This window comes from Parus major, chromosome 15, assembly GCF_001522545.3.
Source record: "Parus major isolate Abel chromosome 15, Parus_major1.1, whole genome shotgun sequence".
NCBI classification, from domain to species: domain Eukaryota; kingdom Metazoa; phylum Chordata; class Aves; order Passeriformes; family Paridae; genus Parus; species Parus major.
In genome coordinates this window covers 9,061,558-9,081,793 of record NC_031784.1, presented here as the reverse complement: position 1 = coordinate 9,081,793, position 20,236 = coordinate 9,061,558, and the positions used below count along the sequence as shown (strand labels likewise).

The 20,236-nt window shown below is 45.3% G+C and overlaps 1 long non-coding RNA gene across 2 annotated transcripts in view; it reads right to left on the bottom strand.

Moving 5' to 3' along the window:
* Positions 1 to 6,482: 6,482 nt before the first annotated feature.
* Positions 6,483 to 20,236, bottom strand: part of LOC117245210 — a 66,769-nt gene continuing 53,015 nt past the window's right edge. For both annotated transcript variants that reach the window (XR_004499622.1, XR_004499623.1), the window contains exon 4: positions 6,483 to 6,637. This is a non-coding gene — a long non-coding RNA (uncharacterized LOC117245210). The remainder of the gene's footprint in view (positions 6,638 to 20,236) is intronic.

The following is a 20,236-nucleotide window of genomic DNA, read 5'->3' as shown; positions in this document are numbered from 1 at the left end:
CCCTTTGCAGTTGCCAGTGATAATGGATGCTGTGTTAGCTAAAAACCCAGCAGTTAAAAGCTACATTTATTATCACTCTATCTCACACCAGCAAATTTATGATCCCTTCCAGACCTAAAACATCAAAGCAGAGCAGGAGTCAGAGCCTTTTCAGACTGTTGGGTTTTTTTTTCCTTCTTCTTCTTTTCACATAGATTGCTTTATTTATTTTTTAAAAGGAGGTGGGCATTAAAACCAAAATCTGACCTTTGATCCCCTGAGGCAACTCATTACTTACAAGGGCAAATAGGGAGCTGAAAGTTTTTCCTGCATGAAACCGTAAATAATTCTTCCATACGCCCACAAATCACTCTAGGTTGGTAAAGTAAATAGTAATTGGTGGGTTTCTCCCTAGAGGCAGGTCTGAAGGGGGTTGTAGATTAGAGTTAGGGATTTTTTGGTAAAAAAAAACCTTTAGAAACCATGTTTCCCTCAGCTCAGTGCTCCAGATGCTCAGGTAATACATGAAGTTTTGGAGGGGTGCGTATGGGCAGGGGTGTGGGGAGAGGAAGGGTTTGCTGGTTTTCTTATGTTTAGTAATTTCTCATGCTGGAGTTTAAGAGATTCACAACCTTAGGGAAAAGGGGAGTATTAAAAAAAATTAAATGCCAGGTATGTGCAACAACCTTTTCTTGTACAACAGAAAAAGAATGTTTAAAGAAAGAACCTTCTTCCCAGCTCCTCCTGCAGCTCCAGTGGTTACTGGGAAGGAATAGCAGACTTGTCTCCCTGTTTTCTTAATGTGTTACTACATCACACATTATCAGCTTTCTCCGTTAGGTGAATTTTACCCAAAACACCTGAACTCTCCCTCACTTCAAACATCTTTTCAGCCATCCCTGTCTCAACTGTTATCAAAATGCTTTTATTCAGTAACAGTCATACAGGAATATCTACATAAAAGGAAACTCCCCATGCTTGGTACTGAAAGCAGTTGTTAGAGCAGCCCAGGGAATGGAGTGAGAAGCACATTGTTATTATCAACACCAGTGGAGAAGTTCCCATGCTGGAGCCACCAGACCTGGCTGTCATCAAACCAGGACTGCCCAGGACTGTCACAGTGCAGGGATTTTCTCTACTGGGAAGTTCTGCAAGAGCTGGCTGAGAGCCTGCCAAAGAAAAGCCATCAAATGCAGATTAGTCCTGTGTAAAACACAATAATCCCAGAAAAAGGGACATGGGATTGTTACACTTCAATGAGAGAGGTCCGAGCCATGAGGATAGAGAGAGAGAAAACCAGTAGGAAACTCAGAATTTATAAACACAAGTCTACCTGCATGAACTGACTGTAGCCACAGTTATTTGCAAGGAGAAAACTGGTCCCAAGCCTGGTTCCATTTCCAACAAAAACAACAGGTCATAAATCTGTATTTAATAATTGAAACAAACGGCCTGACTCCCAGCCCGGCTGAGCACAACACAGGGAAGAAACTTAAAAATATTGATTAAGATATGGGATTTTTCTACCTGGCCCCTGACTTCTTTGAGACCTTCGAAGTTCAGTGCTTAAGCCACAGGGAGTTTAATCTTAGACAAGATTATGTTGGAAATTCTTCATGTTTGCCTTCACAGCTCCTCAGTGCCAGGATCCAAGGGAACACCGAGGGAACACCGAGGGAACACTGAGGGAACACCGAGGGAACACTGAGGGCCCAGCAGACACAGCACCAGGGTAAGAGCTGCTCTGACCCCCTTCACAGCAGCCTCCCTTTTACACATCCTACATCAGACCCAGCTGGGAAAGGAAATGGCAGGAACTACTGAAGCTTGGAGCAGTGGCAACATTTGTTGTTCCACCTCTCTGAGCTCCAGCTTTCCACAAAGGATCCATGTCCCTGGGGCAGGGATGGCAAAGCCGTGCAGGAGTCACAGAGTCACTGAGGTTGGAAAAGCCCTCCAAGAACATCAACAGTTCCCTTGCCCTGCCAAGGCCACCACTGCCCCATGTCCCCAGGTGCCACATTCACATGGCTGTTAAATGCCTCCAGGGACAGGGACACCACCACCTTTCTGGGCAGCCCCTGCAATGTTTCACAACCCTTTCCATGCAGAAATTCCTCCTGGTGTCCATCCTGAGCCTGCCCTGGCACAGCCTGAGGCTGTTCCCTCTCCTCCTGTCCCTGTTCCCTGGGAGCAGAGCCTGACCCCCCCGGCTGTCCCCTCCTGTCAGGGACTTGTGCAGAGCCAGAAGGGCCCCCTGAGCCTCCTTTTCTCCAGGCTGAGCCCCTTCCCAGCTCCCTCAGCCGCTCCCGGGGCTCCAGACTTTTCCCTGGACCTCTGAAGCTGGTCCTGGGTGGCTGCAGTTCACACACAGAATTAGTCAGGTAAAACAAGCCAAGAATTGGTTTTAATAAGCTGGGTTGAAAAACACCATCCATTCCAAGTATTCTTCACAAGGAGTTCAGTCACTCCTCCTGAAATAATGGCTATGCAGGCCTTTATTTTTTAACTATTTAACAATAAAGTGATTTATTTTCAATCTCCCAGTTGAATCAGGAAATTGTTGCTATTCCTAGACAGGGAACAGAGACAAAGGAAGATTAAACACCCAAATATCACACTAGAAGCCTTTGGCAGAGTAGGAAACTGAACTCACCCCTCCTTTCTGAAACGTAGCTCAACTTCTTAACCATCAGCCCATCATTCCAGCCTCACGTGATGGGGAGACAAACCCTTCTGCGGGGCTCCAAAGCACAAAGGCAGCAGCCAGTAAAAGATTCCTGCTGGCCCAGGCTCAGATCCTGTCTGGACTGAGGAAACAGGTTTCTGGTTTCAAAAGGAGCAGAGTTGGAGTTGCTTTCCTTCAGTTGCAACCTTTTTAACAAAACAGAGATTTTTCTCCAGCAACTAAAGCCATAAATCAGGACATCTCCTGAGGTTCTTTTTTTCTTTCTTTCCTTTTTTTTTTCCCTAGTTAGTGTGCCCTGCCTCCCCTTTCCATCCCTCCAGACTTACTTCATAAACATTAGCTTTCAAGCATCTCTTCCCCCAGAGGACATATCATAAACATCATGTTAAATATTTAGAACAGGAAACCACCTCACTTTTCTAGCTACATAAAAGCTATCTTGGGAGGGTGCATTTTCTGTTCTTATGGCTTTTATTTATTTATTTCCTGGTGCAGACCAGTCCAACAATCACAACATTTACCAGGGATGTTTGACAACAGTGGTAAGAAGTTCCCCTGTACTTGGGCAAAGGAAAATACTATAGGATACTTCAGGGATATGCATTTCCAAAGCATCCTGATCCTTGAAGGACTTCCCCAGGACTTGGAGAGTCACTGGTGCAACCACAGAGCTGGGAAGAGGGACTGAGCTATAACAAACCTTGCAGCACTCCCATCACCCACTTTAATTTCCAGCTTGTTTTCCTTAACTCCTCCGAGTGTCCCCAGAAACCACTAAGTTAACACACAGGAAAGATATTTAATAACAGCCAAGCATTAAACACCACCGAGCACCATAAACACTGCAAGCCCTAGGCTTGGTTCAAAGCCAGGGGAGTCAAAGGGATATGGCACAAAAGCCTTTTTGACAACTCTCCTGTGAAATGCCTCGTGCCCTCGCCCTGGCTGGATTTATTTATTCAGATCCAAGGAAAAGGGTCCAGTCCCAGTTTCAGGGTGTCCCATCATGTCCCTGTCGTTCCCCACACACACACACACAGCAGCACCTCGGGACTTTGGGCAACTCTCTGAAATCAGCAATCCTCAGGACAAGGGAGAATGGCTTCAAATGGAAAAAGGGGAAATTTAGGTTAAATATATGGAAAAAAATTGTTCTTTGTGAGGGTGGGGAGTCCCTGGCAGGTTCCCAGAGAAGCTGTGGCTGCCCCATTCCTGGAAGTATCCAAGGCCAGGTTTGACTGTGGCCATACTTTCCACACCACCCCGGATTTGGTTCAGTCTCCCTTTGAAAACTCCTACTAGTACAGAGACCCCTCCAGCAGACAAATCCATGCCCAGAAAAACATCACCCTTTCCACATCAAGTCACATCAAGTCACCATTCTCAGCTCTTCTTGCAGCCTCTTATTCTGTCCATATTGCTCATCTAAACTAAATCTCCTGAACTCAAAACTCTTCCCCAGAAACTGAGCTTTGTAGACCTTCAGTATTAATTTACTTTCTCCTAAGCTTTCAGTTTTTGGTAACAGATTGCCCCAAATGGGATGCAATTGTTCAAGCAGAATCCAAAGCAGGAAAGCCATGGAGGAAAGAAAGCAATAATCAGCACTGCAGCCCCAAAACACCTTTTTCTTTCACAGCACATTGCAAGGCCACAGTAATTCATTCTCCACCCTCACCCCCTTTATTCTGCCTGGCTGAAACTCAGTCCAGCTTCAGGGGAAGGCAGTGCAACGGTCTGGCAAACCATAATGTCCTGCTTCAGTCCTGTTTTGAAGATTTAAAAGGTGCAAAGGGCTTGATGTTGCCTTTTCAGACACGGACAAATCTCACCCATTGTACATAGGTGAATCAAATTTTCAATGATGCAAACTGGAAATGCTTGCCAAGTATGCATGCAAGAGAAAGAAAAACAAAGATCATAAAGATTTATAGGTTGCTTTAAAATGCATTCACCCTAAACCATGAGCTGCTCTGAAAAGCACTACCAACCTGGCTGAGAAGTTGTACTTACATGAAGGACTCACTCTGCTGGAACGAGTGCTTTTGTGAAGATCGACAGAATTAACGAGCTAAAAACTTCAGGGTATTAGTTCAGTACCTCACAACAACAATAAAATTAAAAGTTTTATGCCTTTGATTTATATGTTTAAAATTAAGAGGGATATTTCAGGCTCTAAGGGCATGTGGGAACACAGTGCTCCAGTTCTTTATGCTCATGCATGACACTTCTCACAGAATTATACTGCCTGGTTTCTGTGAGGTTCCACCTCTGCCACTTCAAAAACAGAAATCCAGCAGAGCAAAACTTCAGTTTTGCAAGGCTCTAGATCTACTTTAATCAAACTCCATGCTGGAACAGAGATAAAAACCCTCTTTCCAGGAACAAATCCCCTTGCCACAGCTTTTTATTAGGCTAAAAATGACAAGAAACTGCAGTCTCTGCAGCATCACAGGCATGTCCACTTCCACTAAGTGGGATCATGAATAGAAGTGTGTGAAAATACAACAAGCAGACATGAAAAACAACAACAGATCATATTTTGTGATCAGTTTGTCTTGCACAGGAGGGCTGAGGCTGGTTCTAATTTGAATCGAACCAGTTGGCCAGGCCCTACCTTGTATATTATCTTTGGAATGTGAGTCATTTTGTTGGCTTAGTTATTTCTTCTTCTGTAACATGGCACTCCTGACTGCAGTGGTATGTGGGAGCTATTTTTATTGGGTAGTAGTGAAAGGAAGTGATGGATAGAGCTGGTTGGGAACATTTCACCATTTTTTCATTAGAATTTCCTAGCTGCTCCAGTGTGAAGTTGTTTACTCTGAAGCAGCTGATTTCAGATAATCTTTTAATTTGAAAATAATATAATAAAAAAAACCAAAATAGCCCATTCTGGTGTTTTGAAATAGAAATGTTCAACTGATTTGGCCAAAATAATTTAATTTTTACATTAAAGAGGAAAATTAAGCTGAAATATTATTTGAGCCAGGCCTGATGAAGGAGCCATCCCAAGCATGCAAAGCCAACTCTCTTCCCTGCACAAGTATGCACTTGATTTTTTTTTCTTCCTTTAAATTTTAACTTCTCTAAAGTTTTCATTTCAATTCAGAACAGTAGCTCCTTTTTCACAGCCTCTTCTAGAATTTCAGGAATATCAAAACCTTCCACTGTTTTTTGGGTTTTATTTTTTTGCAGAACAAGCAGCACACTGTATGAGCTTGGAAAGGCAGAATCCTTGGAGCACCTCCTGATCAAGGTCCTCCTGATACTGCAGCCTGCAGCCCCTACATGATGTGGTCAAATGGAGATGGTAAACCACATGCTGGAAACCTCCCAGTCCCAGGTGCCCACAAAAGCCAAAAATTAAAAGTGGGTATCCTCAATGGATGACCAGCCACTCCTGAGACCCTGCCTTTCCCTCTGGGGTTTTCCTAACAGCTTTCACAGGCACGGCCAGCTACAACTTAAGCAAAGCTGGCCAGTGATCTAGGAAACTCTTCAATTATAGATGAGCACCAATAAACAGCCAGTGATTTGCTGGAAATTATGAAGTATAAATAATTGAGAAGCAGGGAGCTGGCCCAGAGGTCCCTTCTCTCTTGCTGATTCGTCTTAATGCATTTCCTTGATGCAGCTCCCTGCTGTGTTCCTAAGACTGAGGGAGCACAGCAGGATAATGGCCCTGGCAGAATGTGCTGACCTGCTCGTGCAGAGTTAGAGATCTGTGAACACCCACCAGCCTCAAAGGTGCAGCTGAGGAAAGGGGTTTTACCCACCCCACTTCCAATATGGGAATCAGGGATTTTACCTGAGCATGCAGGGACTCTCCAGACACAGTGGGCGATGGTCTGGCAGCAGCTTGTGTGGAAGAATTTCACTCTGCATTTCCTGCTGCTTCTTCCTGGTGCCATTAAAGAGGAGATTCCACCACTGCAGCACAGGAGCTGCCTGAGGATGCTCTGAGCTGTGCTGGGAGAGGAGAGAGTTAACCTGAGATCCTGATTTCCAGCCTGGATAGCACTGGTCTGCAGTGGCTTTCCAAACAGCTGAGTGCCAAATGAGTCTCAGCTCTTGGGGAGGGCATGAAACCAAATCCAAACACCAGCCCTAAAGCTCAGCAGGACCCAAAAACAACAACACTGCAGTGAAATTCCTCTCTAGGAGAACACAGCTTCACCCAGAGCTTCACCCTTAAGGCCAAGGGAAAAATCCTTTGGGAAAATGGACCACAAGAGAGGATGTAATAGGATCATTTTCTTCTGTGCCACTAGGCCAAGGATAATGAAAAAAAGCCAAGGGGATGTACAACAAAGCCCACAAAGAACACCTCTGAGGGGATTTCACTGTTAAGATCCATCAGTTAACAGCTATCTCACATCTTCATGCTGATGCACTTTTAGTCTGTTTAATACAACTGTGGATGCTGCCACAAACCATATAAAATCTTCCATACTACAAAAATTGAAGTATCACTGGAGACTGGTAGCAATGGTTCCCACTCAGTAAACAAGCACTAGGCCTTAACCACATTTATTTTCATGAGTTTTAAATGTGTCACTGTTAACTTTAATGAAAATATTTTGGCTTTTGCACTGAAAATGAAATGCCTGATCTATCTGAGGCGTAAAAGATGGGAACCAGGAAAGAAAGATACTGGAAGATATAAAAGAAGGTACTTCATCAGAAGACTTTCAAAGCTGCTAAGGACACTGGCAATTAAAGCATGGGATGAGTCAAGTCTAATTCAGATGTATGAACCAAGGTTCAGAACTAACTCCCCTCTCTTTTCCTCATAGCCCTGGTAAATGAACGATTTACCTTCTTGTAAAATAAATATTTAAGACTTTATTAAGACTGTGCATATGAAGTGCCCTCTGGACATGTCAGGTTGTCCCCACTGACTCAAAAGAAATACCATAAAAAATGCTCACTCTGACTTTGAATTTTTTCAGGTAAAGGAGGACAGCAAACAAGATTATCTAAATACTCTAAAGACACATTTCCAGTTTTAACATGACAGACAGGTAAATGCTGTACTGCTCCTTTTCTGTCCATAAAACTCATCCACTGGGGAAAGGAAGAAAAATGGAAAGAGAGAGAAGGAAAGAAAGAAGGGGGAAATAACATATAAAAAAAAAACAGAACCAGAAAGCAAATGGGAGAGAGGCTGGGGATGGTGACTGCTTGTGACACTCGGGTCCATCTGACAGCAACCCCTTTTTACCAAGGAAAGCTCACCAAAAAAAAAAAGGGAATTTCAAGACACACACAGAATTGGTTGGCATGTAAGGAAACAGGGCTTCAAAGGTGTTTCCATTCATTTGTGGCATTTTTTTAACACGAAAAAGATGCCAATAATTTTAAAACACTCATCACCTCTTCACCCCATCTGCATGCCCCACACCTTACTGAACAAAGCCAGCAGGGTGAATTTAGCTCTTTTCCAGCATTTCTGATTACAGCAAAGAGAATCCATCCTGCCTCCACAAAGGCAGAAGTGGTCCCTGGCTCCCTCCTGCCCCACAGCACCGGAGCAGCCTGGGCAGCACAGAACGCTCCCGGTGCGAGGAGGTGGCTGCGGAGCAGCGGGAGCTGGCAGTGTCTGCAAGGCCAGCATCAGGGCAGGATGGGCTGATGAAGTCTGAGTAGATGCCACAGCTCGTAGCTTTTAAGATCTCAGTAAACAGTGTAAAGGGACATGGAACCAGGGCTCAGTATGCAGATTTTGCTCCATTATATTTTTGAGCTGCTTTTTCTCTTTTCACTCCCAGCTATGGAAGACGCCAAAGCTGTTAAATATCAAGCGTGTATAATGGGAATCCCATAAGCTGGGGGAATGGCCAGGATTCAAGGATATGTCCAGAGCAGAAAAAAAAAGTATCAGTAAGAAAGGAAAAATAAGAAAGAGAGAAATAAGCATAGAGACGTGGGTGGAGAGGGAGGAGGGGGAGAGATCAGGCCCACGACTTCTCATGGGCCATTCTCGTTTTTAGGTCACAGCTTAACAGCACTGCAATGACTTTTATTATTGTTGCTGTTACTATTATTGTTGTTATTAATTATAGTCCTTATCCCTTGTCCTAAGGATCTTTAAATAACACAGGTCATTTTATGACACACACTTCAGGGCACAATGTGCTCCCAGCCCAGCACTGAGGGAAGTGTCTCTCAGCACCTCCTACAACCCCTCCACCACAGGAATGTCACCCTAAACACTGAATGCACTCAAGGTCAAGGTGGACAGGGTTTGGAGCAACCTGGTCCAGTGGAAGGTGTCCCTTCTTGAAACTACTCCCCCCTGTGTCAGGCAAAAGCCTGCAAGAAATCCTTTTTCATAAAATAATCCATTTTGCTGCTTCAGACAAGCTATTGTTCATTTTGAACCAGTCCATCCCTCCCACTGGGAGCTCCAGATGGATTTACCAGCTAATCCAGTTAATAGGTCCTGCCAGCCATGACATTCCAACATCCCCTGATACAAAGCTGGGGAAAGTTGCCACGTCCATGTGTCTTTATGCACCTGTGTGTGTTCAGGCCAGGAAGGGAGAGAGTGACCAAGAAATTACATTAACCCAAAATCCCCTTCCCACTCTCCCAGCTGAGCTAAATTTCCAAGCTGAGTGGAGAAGCTCTGTCAGAAGCAGCTAAATAATGGGAAATTATACTAACAGCAAAGTAGCATCAGCCCAGCACCTCTTCTCTGTGACTCTAAAATTTCTGGTACTGGTGTGATGACAAATGTCTGCTATCATCAGTATTCTCACGAGACAGAAAATACAGGCAGCCACTGCAGAGGTTCATAGACTTTGACCACCAAGTCTGGTTCTGGTGGTATTCACTGACAGCCGTGGTCCCCTCACCCCCTGCCCACCAGCAGTTCCCTCTTCCTTCCCTTCGGCTCAGGCAGCTGGTTGCATTAATAATAATAATAATAATAATAATAATAATAATAATAATAATAATAATAATAATAATGTGGGTAAAATCAGAACTGATGTTGCCACAGCTGTTCAAAGGGAATAAAGTCACAACCAAGGGAAAAAAAACAGGCTGATGCTGCCTGTGCAGTGTTGTTGTGGCGCTGCTTTGGCCCACAGTGCAACTGAACGTAAAGCTACTGCTTTAATAGTGACAGTGCAACACTGGGGCCATACCTCCAAAAAAGCATCACTTCTCTAGGAAGACTATTTGGATAGCCCTGCCTCCAGATTCTTCCAGCTGGACAGCAGGACAAGACTGATGGAGAGGCTAGGGGAGCAAAGGAGGTTTTGGAAGACCACCTAAGGAGCCCAGGTACAGACACGGAGAGGCTGCATGTGCACATGAGTGAGAAAAGCACCTGGAAGTGTCTCCTTGGTGAGTGTGGAGATGTGCTGGAGTGTTCGTGCGCTGTTGCAAGCACCAAGAGTCGCTTCCAAAATGGCTCCATTTGGCTGGATGAAGCCATCAGCTGCTCAGCCCCTGCCACTCCCGGTCACTGCTCCTCCTCGGAGAGCCGCTGCAGCCGGAGCGGGAAGGTACCGCAGCGAGAAGCACTAAGTGGGAAATGAGCAAGTGTCACGGAACAAAATCAATAGCCTGGAGCCAAAGCTATTTCTCTGCCTTTCCTGTCTCTGATTTGTGTGCGCGTGTGACTCCAGGGCTTCTTTACCTCCTCCATCCCTTCTTCCCCCGCCGCAGCGAAGGCTGCGGAGCGCGATAATGAGCGCTGGTGTCCGAGCCACCAGACAGCCCCATCACCGCAATCAGCGCAAGCCGAGAGATCGGGGCCCGCGGGCTCATCAGCCTGTCCCGGCACTGGCCAGCCCCCTGCACATGAAGATGCCAATCTCGCCTCTCCTCCGGCCCTCCTCCTCCTCCTCCTCTTCGGCAGCCCGGTCTCCTCACCCTCCTCCCCCTTCCCTCCACCCCTGCTCAGCACCAGAGGAACGCCAGCCTGGGCCACATCCCAGCCCTTCTCCCTTAACGATTCTGATAGGAAATGCCCAGCAGGCTGAAGCTTTCCTAGAAAAGCAAGGGCAGGTCGGAAGGCATATGGTTGCTGTCCTCTAAGCTCCGGGTGACAAGGTCTGTGATGCTGCATCCTTCCCAGGCGGAAAGGGGGGAAAAAGAGAGAGAGAAAGAGAGAAAAATCGCCTGCTTGGGCTTTGGGAAATTACAGGCTGCTCCCTGTGGGGAGTGAACCTCTCCGACCCTGCGCCACACTGCTGGGCACAGATCACACCACACTGGCGTGGCAGAGGCTGGCCTTATCTTAAAATGAGAAAAGGAAAATGGAGAGTTGGAAATAGCTCAGTGGTTTTTAACACACTCCTGGTCCATAACAAATCTCTCTCTGACTCTTCTCCCTGACCCAGAATCACAGCATTTTAGGCATGTTTGCTATTAAAGCTGAAGAGCAAAGAGGACAGAAAAATACGTTGGTATTTTCCCAAATTTTACTGCTGCCATTGGCAAATGTTTTGCTCAGCTCCACTCCCAAGGTTACTTAAAGCCTGCTGGAACCAGGAGTTCCCCCTGGTTCACTCAGTGAGCTGTGCTGGATGCTTGGGCTGCTCCTCCTGGCAAGAGCAGTGTGATCCCTGGAGAACAAGACAACCCCACCCAGGAGGGTGAAGACTCCTCTTGGAGACTCTAGACAGCCAAATCCAATGGCTGGGAGGCAGCAGGATAATATTTCCTCCACTTGCTCTATAGAGTCCACTCCACATCCTCAGCCCTGGCCATCTCTGCTATCGGTATGAAGGGAAATCTGTAATTCCAGGTTGTGTCTTGCCCCGAGGTACAGGATCAGTTTAGAATATTACAGTGCAGGATTTTTACAGGGTTGTCTTTCAACAGCAGTGTGTTCCCATAAAACACAAAATGGAACAACACATATTTCCTCCTTAAATGAGCATGAGGGCTCTTCTTTCATACAAATTACTTCCTTCAACATATGAATTCACTGATCTCTCTTACTACACCAACATAAGGTTTCTTTCCAAACCATAGACCTCACCTTTAATAATCAATATTTCCTTTCCACTTGCTCAGCTTTCAAGGTCATACGTTGAACAGATTAATCACACTTTCAGAACTCTCTTCCTCTTGGGCTGATGCTAGCACTGGCATTATGTGGAATTTGAAGCAAAAACATTCTGAACAGGGCTTGGGTTTGTCTTCCTAATGGAATGTTAGGCCAAGAAAAAGAAACTGCTGTTTGTCCAGAGTAAAAGGGCAAATAAAATCATTTCCAGGCTCTTAAAGAAGCTATTACATACAGTGAATTAAATGAAAAATTACTTGATGACAGTGGCCTTTTAAAATGCTACTGAGAGCAGGAGCAATGAGCAGTTAGCCAAAGGCTATCTATATCCTGCTACTCCTCCATGTGCTCGTAGCTCCTGCTTTAGACAAGTCCATTCTCAATCATGACACTGTATTCATAACACAGAACAATTACCTGTAATCCTACATGCCATCATCTCCACTGATTCCACACGGGAGCTTTTAAAAATATTCCCCTAAATGGGATCCTAGCATGCCCTAACACTGCATTGGAATGCAGGGTGAGCTATAAGCAAAGTGAAACAGAAGAAAAGTTTGGAAACTTTTTTTGTCATCTTGCAAAGAAAAAAAAAAAAGCTTCTGTTTTCATGACGATTTGTGTGCTAGAAAGAGAGAAATTGAAAGAAAACCATTCTGGGAAAGCTGTGGCCACAGCACTGCACAAGATTATCTGCTACTGATGGGCTTGAGCCAGAACCTTCACACCTGAACTGGGAATGGTTGGTTTGGACAGCACTGGTTCTAGTGGGAAAACCCAGGAGCTTGCCAACAAAAACACCCCCAGTTTGTTCAGCCTCAGTCTAAGGTAGACTTCAGATTGGAATCTTCAAGCTCTGATACAAAACTGGAGGTTGCACCTGAAAATGCTCTGAATGGAGCTTACCCCACTGGAAATCCTCAGTGAGATTTTCCTTGTGAGATCTGACATTTTAACAGGCCGACATCTCTCAAGACCTCACTGGCTCCCCAACAAGGTTTGGCCTTAAGCCTGGGGTTTAAACTTGCAGCCTGACCACTGACTGCTCCGCTGTTAACCACTGCTTTACCTTCACCAGCCTTTCCACCCAAGGATCCAGAGCAACCCAGCAATCCCAGAGACAATAATTCCAATCATCTTCAGTCTTGGAGGCAAGTACGGCTTATTGCCCTGCTGTGGCAGAGAGATACATTACTCAGGGAGTTGACATGAGCTGGAGAAGGTCAGGCAGTAATGAAGTGGCCGTGATTTGGAGCAGAACCCAGGAGTCCAATAGCCCAGATCTCCATTTAATCTACTCAACTTGGCTCTAACCAGCTTTTGTTTCAGAAGGAAAAGCAGAAGAGTAACGACTGTGACTTCCCAAATGTCTAAACACGAGTGGGGGTTGGAAAGAAGCGTGTGAGGCTGCCAGACTATTCCAATGTGGGGAGCACTTCTGTGCTCATTTCTCTTGCCGTGTCACTAAGAATTACAACCTGCCTAAATGCCTAAGCACATTGAGAACATATAACAATAATTAGAGTGTCAGAATTCCCTTCGAGAGCTGAGCGAGATCTTGTTTCCTGGAGCAGCTCAGGGAGAAGAGATTGCAACTACAATTTGCCCATTCTTTGCTAAGCAAAAAATTTGGGATGTGTTTTCAGTTGCAGCTGAAGAGGCAGACAGGAGCCACCTGCACAGTGCTCCTGACAGTCATGACGTGTTCGTGACACCACAGCAAGGGCGAGTGACGATAGGTTCTGACATCGCTCCATAATGGAAACTCCAATTTGTGTCCAGAGCTCTTGGAAAGATGCACAATGAAAGTCTCAAATATATGAATGTTTTTGACCAATGCAGGTCACTGCACCTTCCCTCAGCCTGGCAAGCTTGTGGCTTATTTCATGCCCAGTCTCCTATTCTCATGATTTCTCCCTTTCATGCTCTGCTGGAGAGTGAGGCCATCCCTTGCCAAGGAATTTCAGCTCCCCTTATTCTCAGTGGGAAGCAAGCCCTTTCTCCTTCCCCATACACTGCCTGGAGAAGTGCTCCCTGAAAGGCCACGAAAAGAAGCCTTCCAGCCATGTGCAGTGTCTTATATCTGCTGTTTCCTGCCCAGGAATGGGTTAAAGCCATCAGGGCAACAACAAAAGCAAAGATCCTGAACATCATTTCATGCAAATGACCTTTCAGTGGCTTCCTGTGCTTCACTGTGCTCTTGTCTGCCAGGGCCCGGGGCCCTTCAAAACCTGGGGCTAGATTTTAACTCATCTTCCCTTATCTGCTTGACTGACTGTCAGCCTCGCACATCTCCCTGCTTGTGATGAAGGCCTTAATTAGTGCTTGTCTGTTTACCCTTTTCCTATTGCCACCTCTCTTTTCCTCTCCCTCTCGATGTTCCTCTCCTTTCTCTCTCCCTCTCCCATCACCCTGGGGCTTGTTTGCTTAGCTGGGCATCTCTTGTTTACTCAGTAGGGAGGTTATAATATATGTAAATAAAGTAAGTCCAAAACTCTATAAAAATATATCACATACATGATACAAAAATACCAGCACAGAAACATATTTTTGCTTTCAGAGACATTGCTAAAGCTGACCTTGCTTTTCTTCAACAAACTAAACCCTTTTGTTTTCTTCTGAATTCAGTGGCAATAAGGAAACAGAGCTGCTTTTTTCCTTCTCCTTTCTTCAGAGTCTTTAGCCCCACAAAGCACACAAGCAGTGTTTAGGGATCATCCAGCACTGCTGATTTGATGTCTTGGAGCAATCACCTGATTGCTCACCAGAGTCCAGAGCTCTCTATCCATAGAAGGGATTAAAAATGAAAAATTTGTTCAGCTTTCATAAGAAGCAGGAATAAGGGAAGGAAGAACCATCTCTTACATCCACTGAAAATAGAATGCAGTGTGCATTCCTACTGGGAAATCTTCACTGCAAGGTTTTCCCTGCCACGTCCCTCCCTAATAAAACCTGCTTCATACCCATAATGTGGCTCATAAAATTCATTTTGTAGCTGGATGTTCAGGGAAAGCTCTGCAGGGCTTTCAGGACTGAACTGTGACAGTGTGTAGGTGTGATGATCCAAGAGGAGCTATGAGTATCCACTCAAACACATGGAGCAGGCGAGCCCTGTGCTACTCCAGTGCTTGCCAAAGGAGTTTCCAGACTTATCAAACACCACAGGAAATAGAAAAGTTCAGGGGCTGCCAAGAGCAAAGGACAGGAGAGAACACCTTTCCCATTAGCAGGTAAAAGCCATTGGTTTTAACAGGAGTAATGTATTCAGGAGAAACAGGGAAAAGGAGCAGAGGTTTGATAAAGGAAAGCAGCAAAGAAAGCATGAAGAAAAAGTGGGAAGAGAAAAAACAGAAAAAAAAAAATTCTCTCTCTGGCAGGGAATTATCAGAATAAGATCATTCCTATTTGGGAATAAGGCACACACCGCAGTGATGTCTGAGGGAAGGGAGAGGGGAGCCACATGTCCACATAAAAATAGGAAGGAATGTGGAAATGCAGGGATACACGGAGACAGGGCTGGGGGATGTCTGGCAGACAGTCACAGACCTGGCCAAACATGTCCTGGCCCATCCAGCAGCCAGGTCCAGTGCAGAGCCAGCTGTGCCAGATGCCAGGCTGGAACAGGCCAGCGAGGCCAGCGGTCCTCAGGCCATGCAAGTGCTTGCTCCACTCACTGCCAGATCCCTCCAGCACTGCTGCCTCTCCCTTTCTGGGACTTCTTGGGGATTAGGATTCCCAAAACAGATTCAGAGATTCATGAAAAAATAGTAAAAAGTCAAGGGGAAGAAAAAAGCTGATAATGTCTCCTGTGACAGTTGTAGATATTTCTGGGTTAGTTCTTGGAGATCTGACATTTTTACACCTACATTTGCAGATGGATCTACTCCCAGCTAGAGTCAGATGACCCAAGAGCCAGAGACCCAAGGTCATTTTGAAATGGGTTCAGAGCCATTTCAGCACCGATTTGCAAGGAAAATGTGAATTTCAGAGAGTGTGCACTCATTAAGAGGGTGTGTGCAGGCACAGCATTCCCTGCCCTTCAGGTGATCAGGATCACCAGCTGCCTGTTGGGGCCTGAGCTCCAAGATCTCCTGTTTGTCCTGATGGTATCTCCCAGGCCTGCAGGTTGCAGGATTGCGTCACTGCAGAGCCATAAACCCCAGTGACACACCAGGAGAAACACCACACCTCGATCCCAGCAGGAACGGGGGTGTGAGCCCTCGCACGGAGGAGGTTCATCATCCAAGGTAAAGGGACGGGGGTCTCCTCACCACAAACCCCACGTGGGTCAGGACCAACATCCTGCAACCACTAAGGAGCAAACTGCATGAGCTGGTCCTTCTGCAGATGCTCCTTCTAGAGCAGGGGCCTTAGGGCACAGCTGACCCTGAACAAAAGCCCAGCAGGGATGAAACACCAGGATCTATTTCACAAACAGATCTGGGTGGCCCGAGAACAGAGCAGAGAGCAAAGGGAGTAGAAAAGGCCTGTTGGTTGGTTCCTCCTCTCTGCTCAGCTCCCCTGGAAGGAAAGGAAGCCACTGTGGGATGTTGGAGTGATCAGCAGGTCCACACAGGGGTTCTTGTGACACACTAATTATTACCTGGGCACAATCACTCGATGTGGGTCAGGGTCACCATGAGCTGCACTGGCAGCCAATAAAGGCTGACTCCAAGAGCTGCTCTTACATATTTCGCTTTCCAAAAAAATAAAAGTAAATAGGAAATTGCAGATAAAACACAGCATCAAACAAAAACAGCAAACCCAGACCGATACAGGTAATTAAGAATAGAATTAACAGATGTGGGCATCTACATCATAAAACAAGGCAGCAGTCCTAAAACCCACCATCCTGTCTCCATGACAGATAATATAATTGTTCTGCCTTTTATTGGGCATCTGCCAATACCTACTACCTCTGAAGCAAACATCAATGGCTTTCTGACCACAAAGCCATTTTTAGTTACCAGGTACTGAAATATAGCCCAGGAGCCAGTAATTTCTAAGACAACACACAGCACTCAACTGTACAGCTCAGTACAATCCTGTCTGACCCAACCCTGCCTTCTCCCATCTGTAAAAAGTTTGCCAAAAACGAAAAGAAACAACCAGCCAAGAAACCCAAACAAAAACTTTCAGAAATTACAATTTTGATTATTACTTGAAGAGCTAGAACAAACTGTCTCTAATAAACCACTAGTAAACCTCACAGAGTGTGCTTGTTTAAGTCATACCATGGATCTTTTATTTCTCCATAGCTCTTGGAGGTGATCCTTTTAATCCATCCGTATCCCCACTTCTTGGCACCTTCCCACCTTTATTACCTGAAAGAGTTGCAGCAGGAACCACTGCAAGGATTTACTGCAAAAGAAGAAAGATGGAGCAAAGGAATACTGAGCTGCTCTGGAGTTTTCCCTTTGATTGCCTCCCTTTCTTCTCCAGTGATTCAAAATACACCTTTAACTCCTTGATGTACCTCCTGCCCCTGAGAACCGTAAGGAGTTCTGGGACACACTTCATCCTTCCTATGCATTCCTAGTAAGTATTCCAGACAAAACAGGAACATTTTCCTCCACAAAATTTCCTCTTCCACCAAGGGTGAAGAGGGTTGTATCCCAGGTAATGTGATCATCACACTGCAACCCAAGTGTTTTATATGTATTTTACCTAGGTCCTCTTCTTGTTCTAAATTGCATGGAAAGATAAAATTGTGTCCCCACAGTTAAAATGCTTCTAAAGCAGACTTTGGTGAAACTGGTCTGGAAGCAGTTTCCATAGGAATCTTCATAATCAAAGAAATAAACTTCTTAACTACACTGAACCAGAACCTGAAAATTGTGAATTTCCCAAATCCAGCAACCCTGAGGGAATGACAGCTTGTCCCGTAGAGCTCAAAGGTTTCATTTTGATATCAACAGTTATGTTTTTACTGGATTTAATATTGACATAATAATAAATATAATACAAACAAATGGAATGTTTCCATCTTGGAGTTAGAAATTTACCATCCCATAAAAAACCTGAAATAGAATTACTATTGATATGTTTCAACACTGCCAACATTTACCATTCTGCTACTTGTTAAAATTAAGGATTTAGACTTTTCCTGCTGAAATCTCTCACTGAGAGTGACTGCTCCCCAGAGTCTTGGATTTCCACAGAACCCCACATTTTGTCAACAACTTGCTTCACTGGCCTTTTCTCCTTCAACAGTTTTTACTTGGGAAAATACATTTTTCACCCACCTCCTCACCTGCCATCCCCTCCCTCACGTGGGAGCTGTTCCAAAGGGAGCTGCAGTCAAGACACCGAGACTCTTTTGTTTGCACTCCCATGCCAGCCTTGCTGATGCCATGGCCCTGGCTTTGGGAATGGAGGTTGGGATCTCAGCCAGCTGGAGCTGCCTCAGCAGCATTTTCCTTCCTGGAGCCTGGCATACACCACACCAAAAAGACACTCTCCTCTCTTCGGAAGGTTGCAACACTTTGTGGGAAAATCAAATTACTTGACAACGTCCCTTTCAAGTTCACAATGGCTCACACTGAAACCTCAATTCAATATTTTCTTCCTGCCACATGCAATCAAGGATCACAAACTGCCTGCTTTGTTTCTGGCTTCTGGGTTTGGTTGGGGATGAAGGGAAGGTTCATTTTTTTATTATTTTTTTTGTTGTTAAAAAAAAAATCAAATTTATATTTTTTGTAAAATAACCAAATCAAACAAACAACAGCAAAGCCCCAAATCAATGAGCCAACAACAGCATAATGTAGGGAAAAAACAGGAGGAACCATCCTGGGGACAGGAGAGTCTCTCCACATGGACTGACATTCACTGCTATGTACAAGTCCATGCAATAACTCCTCTTGGGAAGTCAGCAGTGAGAACTTCTCCTTTGGGAAGAAGAATTGTTCCAGCAGCACAAATCCATCCTGCCTCTGTAAATGGGTCTTCAAGCCGACATTGAATCTGTCCTAGCACGTTAGTGCCTGTCCAGATCAGTCACAGAAGCATAGAATGGTATGGGTTGGAAGGGACTTTAAAGCCATCTCATTCCACCACCTGTCATGGGCAGGAACACCTTCCACTATCCCAGGCGGCTCCAAACCCCCTCCAGGCTGGCTTGGACTCCTCCAGGGTTATTTTCCTGCTGCCTCTGAGTCCCAGCATTGCAGTGCCACCGGCTGCAGGCAGAGGAGAGGGAGGAGGAGGGAAAGCTGTGAGTGTATCGGTGGAAGCAGCAGTCCCAGGAGCTCTGGTGGCTGGGTGTGATGCTCTGAGTGCAGCTGACAATGCGGGCGCAGGAGGGCCGGGCTGTTCTGTCACCCCCTAGAGCAGCGAGTGCCCTATATCTCACAGAGCCACGAGCCAGGGCTCTCAGAGCACGGTGCCAGCCTGAGCCAGGAACACACAAGTCTGACAATGAAAGCAGCTCAGAGAGGGCATTGCAAAAATCCAGCACATGCAGCCATTTCCTGAGCACATGGAACAGCTCTGCCAACCTAAAAAAGCCAAACCAGTGAAAGCAGATGGGAGAAACGTGGGATCCCCACCGATCACCACCAGCCTGAGTGCAGGGGTGTGATTAAAAGCTGTGGCTGTGACTAAAATCACTGCTGCCTGCTGGCTCCAGTGAGATCTCTGCTGCCTCTCATTCCCAGGGGATAACCGGCCCATGCAATCCTGACCCCCTGCCTCAAGTGAAGGTCAAATGGAGAGTGGAACAAGGACTGGCTGTCCTCCCCAGAGCAATGCTCTGACAGAAAGAAAAAGACTAATCAAGACAAAAAGAAAAAACGCCCAAGGAAAAAACAGGAAGAAATCCCAGGTAGGAAGGCACCTTCTGTGCTTTGAACAGAGGGCTGGAACTGTCAGATGTGCCTAAATCTACAGTGGCTTTTAATTCCCACTAAAAGGAGTTCTACAAATCCCAAGGGATTCTCTAAGCCTCAAATTTACTGGAGAAATATTTAATTGACTAGCAGCTACTGGAATAAGAGAGTTAGAAAACATAAACTGTGTTTAGGAGCTCCATCAATAATAAAATCCATATAAATGTTTTTCACTTCATCCTGTCAGGATGTAGCCAGTGACTGTATTTAGGAATAAGTAAATAATTTCCTTGGTAATTTTGCTGTAACTGAATAAAAATAAATTAAAATAATTCCAGGTTAACTGAATTGCCTTAAATATAGAGGCTGTGAAACACAGAAATAACAGCCAGGTCAGGATAGATCAGCACTTGGCAGGTTCTGAACTCACCTACTCCTGTTAAAAGTTGACACCATGTTCATTTTAGATTATATTCCTTTAAAGCTTCAATTAAATAAGCAGCTGCCAGAGTTAATCCTCTTGGCCCTTATTCTAATAAGTTGTATGTGGATATATTTGTCTTTTAACCTGATACAATAATACAATTCTCATAACTCCTAGTCTAGAGTTTTCTCTAAGGAACTACAGTAGATGCTAAATATCTAAAATGATATTCCCACACAGATTATTCCTGATCTGCTTCTGATAAAAAATAATGAAGATTCAAGTGC